The 5,828-nt window shown below is 39.0% G+C and overlaps 1 long non-coding RNA gene across 1 annotated transcript in view; it reads right to left on the bottom strand.

The window, feature by feature from the left end:
* Positions 1-824, bottom strand: part of LOC109306083 — a 20,220-nt gene extending 19,396 nt beyond the window's left edge. The window contains exon 1 of the long non-coding RNA XR_002099840.1: positions 813-824. This is a non-coding gene — a long non-coding RNA (uncharacterized LOC109306083). The remainder of the gene's footprint in view (positions 1-812) is intronic.
* Between the last annotated feature and the right edge of the window lie 5,004 nt (positions 825-5,828).

Here is a 5,828-nt window from a genome sequence, read left to right on the forward strand (position 1 = left end):
ACCAAGATCTCACTATAGCAGGAAACATTCATTCTGCATCTTTGATAGGGAAAAAAAAGCTGAATCCAAAACCATACAGTATTGTTAGAAAAAGTACCAATCCCTGGCAAGGATAAACAAGGTTCAAAGTAATAATCTGCAGAAAATGCCAGTTAACGGAAAGATAATATGCTCATTGCTAGGGTTGATTTTTATTTACTTATTTGTGTTTTGATCTGTGCCTGTTTAAAACTACTTGCCAAATTTTATTGTTCACTTGCTGGAACATTTGCTGGAAATGTAAAGGAGCAAGCCTTCTGTTTGCCATAGTGCTGATTGTGTTGTATCTAGGAAACTGCCCATTTAGCCTTGTCTATCATTGTAATAGAAATGATTTTTTTTAAAGTGCTTTACATGCCAAAGCAGAAGAATATGGGATTTCTGCTTGACTAGCTCCACAGCTCCTTTGTATACTTCATTAAAACAGGAGGATGATTGCTTCTATGCTGCAAGGTTTAAGCCTATCAGATGAAAGTTAAAGGAAAACTCAGTGGTAATATTTGATTTGTTCTTTATTTAAATAAACTATGTGATAGTGAGATGGAAAAAAATGAAAGCCTAATATCCAAGTGCCTTTGCTTCAAATTTTGGTGACATATTTGTTGCCTGCACATGTAGATGCTAGTTTATTCCCATTTACTGCACAGTACATTTAAGCTTGCATAAATGCTCATGTACACACACCCAGTGAGTGTGTCTACATGAGACATTTACTGCATGGTTGCCTAAATAACTGCACAGTAAACATCGCAGTGGCAATGTCTACATGAGACACTTGCTGCACAGTAGCCTATTACTGTTGTATAGTAGCTTATTCTTATTGCACAGTTGTAATGAGGTACTGCACAGTACAAACTAGCTACTGTGCAGTCAGCTTCACCAAGAAGCCATTCAGGGATGCTACTGTGCAGTAATGCTGGTTACTGTACAATCACTTAATACTTGTGTGTGCAGGTACTGAATGACAAGGCAGTAATAACTGTGCAGTTGGCGTCTTGAGTAGACACAGCCAGTGTTTACATGTGCATCTTTTTTAGGGCACTGAAAACTAATAAACCTTGCAGCAGGGTAGTACTTGTAAATTTACTTGTATTTACTGGTACCACCCTGCTGCAGAGTCTATTAGTTTTGTATTTAAAGTATTACCCTGCTCTGGAGTTTTTCATGCATGGTAGTACGTGTGTAAATACTGGCCATGAGGTGCTAAAGTGGAGGGATGGGGGCTCGGTGGCAGGTAGCCCCTGCACTTTTGCACCCTCATGCCCTAGCCAGCCCTACACATACTTCAGTGAAGTAAGTAACTGTACTGTAAGATACTGACAGTACTATTTCACAGTGCAGTTAGTCAATCTACTTTGCCTAATACCAGTGCACATGTAGATGATGCTTTACTGGTGATATTTTACAGCAGAGCTAATTAGCCAACTCCACAGTAAATCAAGTGTAGACATACTCACTATATATGACATTAACCCCAAAAGCTCATGATTTACCATAAGGCTCATTTGGTTGGGCCCCAGAAGTGTCAACAGTGTTTCAAGCCATGGTGACCCTGGAGCTCAGCATTGTTCCCCTCTTTCACCTCCACCCTCAAAACACAAAGGATCCATGTGCTAGTTAGCTCCCACCTACTCATGACCCAGACCAGGTATTCTTCTAATGAATCTTAGGATCCTTTAAAAATGTATATACAAATGAGGTCCAGCTTCACCTAACGGAGGGTGGAGCCACACTAATCATATGCATCAAGCTAAGGAGGGGTGGAACAGAAGGATTCTGGATAAATTGTTTGAGGCCTCATTTGTTGATATTTGCCAGACATTCAAGGTTGGAAAAAAAATAGGAATAATTGGAAATGGATAAAAAGGCACAGCTCAGCTATGGGAGTGAAGAGGACACTGCTGATTTTGCCTCTTCAGATGAGCAAAGTTTTGCTTTGATGTTTTCATGTGGGAGATAGGACAGGAATCTGTGATAATGAATACATAGATAATTCAGTCAGAAAAAAAAATTGACTGCTGACTTCACTAAAAGTCTGTTAAAAATGTTCCTAGGCTCAAATATTGTTCAAATGAACTACGACTGGCTTGATATATATATATATATATATTTTTTTTTTTGGAGTGATTCTCAGTATCTCTTCTGTTCACCCAAAAAAGCTTATGAAATGTAAGATGACCTTCGCTTTAAATGGGACCTTACTCAGATACTGAAATTAGTCTATAAACACCCCCAGCTTTCTGGTATCAGAGCTGGTAGCAGTAATCAGATGTAACAAATGAGCTTCAAGGCAGCCAAATTCAAGAATGAAAATACTACTTTTGTTTTTTAGAAAAAGAATCCCTTTTTTTTCATTCTATGAGAGGGAAAATAAATATATGAACAGTTTCACTTCAAACTTCTAGAAGTCACCCTGCAGAAGTTAGTTGTTGTTCTGCACTTGCTAGCATTTGGAATATGATTATTTTTAGGTGTTTACAGAGAGCTGTAAGAGGCAGGTGAACTAGAAAACACAGTCACTTATGACTCCTATGAGCTCAGGGCTTTTTGTTTCAAATACTAGCCTGCCCTGTAATCACTGTATGGCTACTTCTTCTCAAATGTAAAGCAAAATCCTTCTGGTTAAGGATGCATGACAAATTTCATTTAGTGCAATTGTGTAACCATCATATCAAAATGTACTGCAAGACTGAGCACCACAAATGCATTTGTTCTTAAGAAAATTAACTTCTAAGTGATTCTGAGTCACTAGCTGCTTTGGAAAATAGGGGTTTTGGATCCTTCACAGTTTCTGTGGCAGCGCTAAGCTGGACCTTTCAAAGGTTATAGCACTGCTAATTATTTTTTACCTCCCAGCTTGCTCCATTGAGCTAACATTAGCAGAAGAATGTAAAAAAGAACATAAAGAAAAAGTGTCCCCTGCCAACCACAAGTAAGAAAGCTTTCTCTTGTTCTTTTTTCTTCTATTTTTAAAAGAAAGAAATACAAAAGCCATCTAGTATTTACCTAAGAGACAATTATTCTCTCCCAAGTCATTTTTCCCCTAAAATGCTAAAAGCCTCTTAGTTTTCTTCCTATCAAGATTTCAATCCTTGATGCAATACATCTTAATAAAAAGTAATTGCTGCACCACAGCTTCTTTCAGTTTCTGTGGAGAGCAGCAGTAGGCTCAAATCAGGCAGAAGGTGGTGTCTCATGAAGTAGGTTGTTGTCTATAGAAGTTCATGCCTCTCTAAACCAGTTAGTCTGTAAGGGCATCTATATACGAGCTCCAGGGTGGAAGGGATGGTGCTTTAATTACGGCAGCTCTGAGAGCTGCCGTAATTAAAGCACCCACACAATCACATATATTCAGCATCCTGTGCTTCAAAATGGCAGTGGGGGTGCTTTAACTAAAGCTCAAAAGCTCATTCAATGAACTTTAGTTAAAGTGTCTGTGTCTCCATTTTGAAATGTGGGGATACAGAATACATGTGATAGGGAGGCTGCTGGAGTGTGCTAAGTAGCAGACTATAATAGACTTGAAGCACACTCTAATAGACTTTACTAAAAGAATCTTTTTTTTTCATTCTATGAGAGGGAAAATAAATATATGAACAGTTACACTAATTAGTATGGGCTAATTAGCATGTGTTAGAGCAGAGGTGCATCATCTGTATAAGTGCCCTACGGTTCTACTCTGCCCTACCTTCAGCTTTTAAATTTCAGAATAAGTCATATTTAAATTGCTAAGGAAAAGAGGCTTCCTAATGTGATTCTTAGGTCTCCAAGGTAAGATTTTTACTTCTTCCCCCTAAGAAATAATTCCACTGATCATTCCCCCCCCTTTTGGATAATGCATATGTTACCTGTACAAAAATTCCATTTTTATTAAGAGAATTGCTTCTCTCCTGCTAGAAACCATGAACATACAGATGTTTCAGTTTTTTCTACCAGAGCAAAAATGGCAGTTTTGGGAGGAAAAACAAGAAAGTAAAAGTCACGCCTAGGAGAGAATACACTGTTTTGTGACTTAACTTTTCCTGGGAACCAGGAGGAATGGAGCCCTGGGAAAAGGGGACAAGTTTCAGTATGGAATCGTTTGGGATTTCTACACTACACAATATGTCCTGGAGGTAAGCAAATATACCTTTCCTTTCAAAGAACAGGGCAGAGCTCAGGGTTTTTTAAATTTTAAAACATATCTGGGGGTGGGGACAAACTTTTAAAAAATAGCTAAGGATTTAGCTTTTATAAAACAGCTCAGACAGCTAGTAGGGAAGCACGTTCATTTTCTTCCCTGGCTTGGTTTCAAGCCCACATTTCTTACCCTCAGTCCCTCCTGTTGAAGCTGGAGTGTGGGGGTTCTGGATTCTGGACTTTGTTACAAAGACTTTTCCTGTACTTTCCATTAGTCACTGGATAACTTATGCAATTTGAGAGCAGAAACCAAATGAGGGACCTATCTACTAAACTACTGCCTAGATAATCCCTCCTCTTTCTCTCCAATTCTCTTCAAAGAATCTTCAGTTTTATTGCACCCATTCAGCACTTCAGTGGAGGGTACAGGGGAGGTGGGAGGGAAGGGGGAGGGTTCACTCTTCTTCCAGAAATGTGTATAGCATTAGAGGAATTTTCCCAAGAAGTGGAAGATGGATTCCTTAGAGGAAACTAATGTGGGTCTCTCCACTCTCCACTCTAGGCTACTACAGAAAAAAGAAAAGTGTGGGTATTAGTGCCAGTCCTGGATGTGCCTTAAAGGTGGCAGCAGAAACAGATTTTTGTGAGGAGCACACTCCAGTAGGTATGCTTTATATGCATTTTGGGAATGTTAGTTCCATATAAAACATAGGCCGAGGAATTTGTCTTAGGCCTGCATCCGTTTTTGTGGATGCATAGCAGTGCAATAGTAGGCACCTAGGAAACTTGAAAGTCAACCAGGAAAGCAGCTATGGAGTTTAATTAAAAAATCAGCATGCTAATGTAAGTGGATATTAAGTTGGGCTTTTTATTATTATAATGATGTATTTATTTGACTAATTTCAGCCTCAGCCCCACTTCAGGTACCTTCCCCCCATTTTCTTTCTTTCTGTCTTTCTTTCTTTTTTTCTGTTTCAATTTGGCCCCTGAGACTTTGCTAAGCAAGAGCTGGAATAACCAGGAAAAGCCAGAAGTTAATTTTTCCCCAGGAAATGGTACAGTGGCAATATAAGAGGGGATAGAACCATTTTGTCCAGAAAATGCACTGATTCAGCCTGTTTCATATGAATCCCTTACCACCAGACCTCCACCAGAGCTGCAGCCATAAAATAAAACTGCATTCTTGGGATAGAATCCCCACGGAAGAAGGACAGTATATCCGGATTAATTGATTTGACCTAGCCAGCACAGATATGTACAAATAGCAGAAGTATATCACCTCTAAAATTAACTTGAATTTTTGTAGCTTCTTGCAAACTCAGTAAAATTCACAAAGTGTGAAGTGAAAAGTCAATGTTTCCAATATCCATATTTCCAACATAAAATCTCATTAAGTCTGATATTCAGACCAGTATGATTCTTATCTTTGCTATCTTGTACTAGCAGTGAATTATTGCATCAAGTCGGCATGGGAAAGAGTTGAACTAAAACTGTGGGAGCTCGATGCCGAATTATATAGGACTGAATTAAGCACAGGCTCAGACCTGTTCAATTTAAAACTTTTATTGTTTCACAAAGTCACAAACTAAAGGAGGTCTGTTGGTTCACAAGGTTCCCAAATCAAGCCCTTGCTCTCTAACCCGGAGGCTAGGTGCAGCTGCCTGATTCAG

Source organism: Crocodylus porosus, unplaced genomic scaffold (genome assembly GCF_001723895.1).
Source record: "Crocodylus porosus isolate Cpor-Errol unplaced genomic scaffold, CroPor_comp1, whole genome shotgun sequence".
NCBI lineage: Eukaryota > Metazoa > Chordata > Crocodylia > Crocodylidae > Crocodylus > Crocodylus porosus.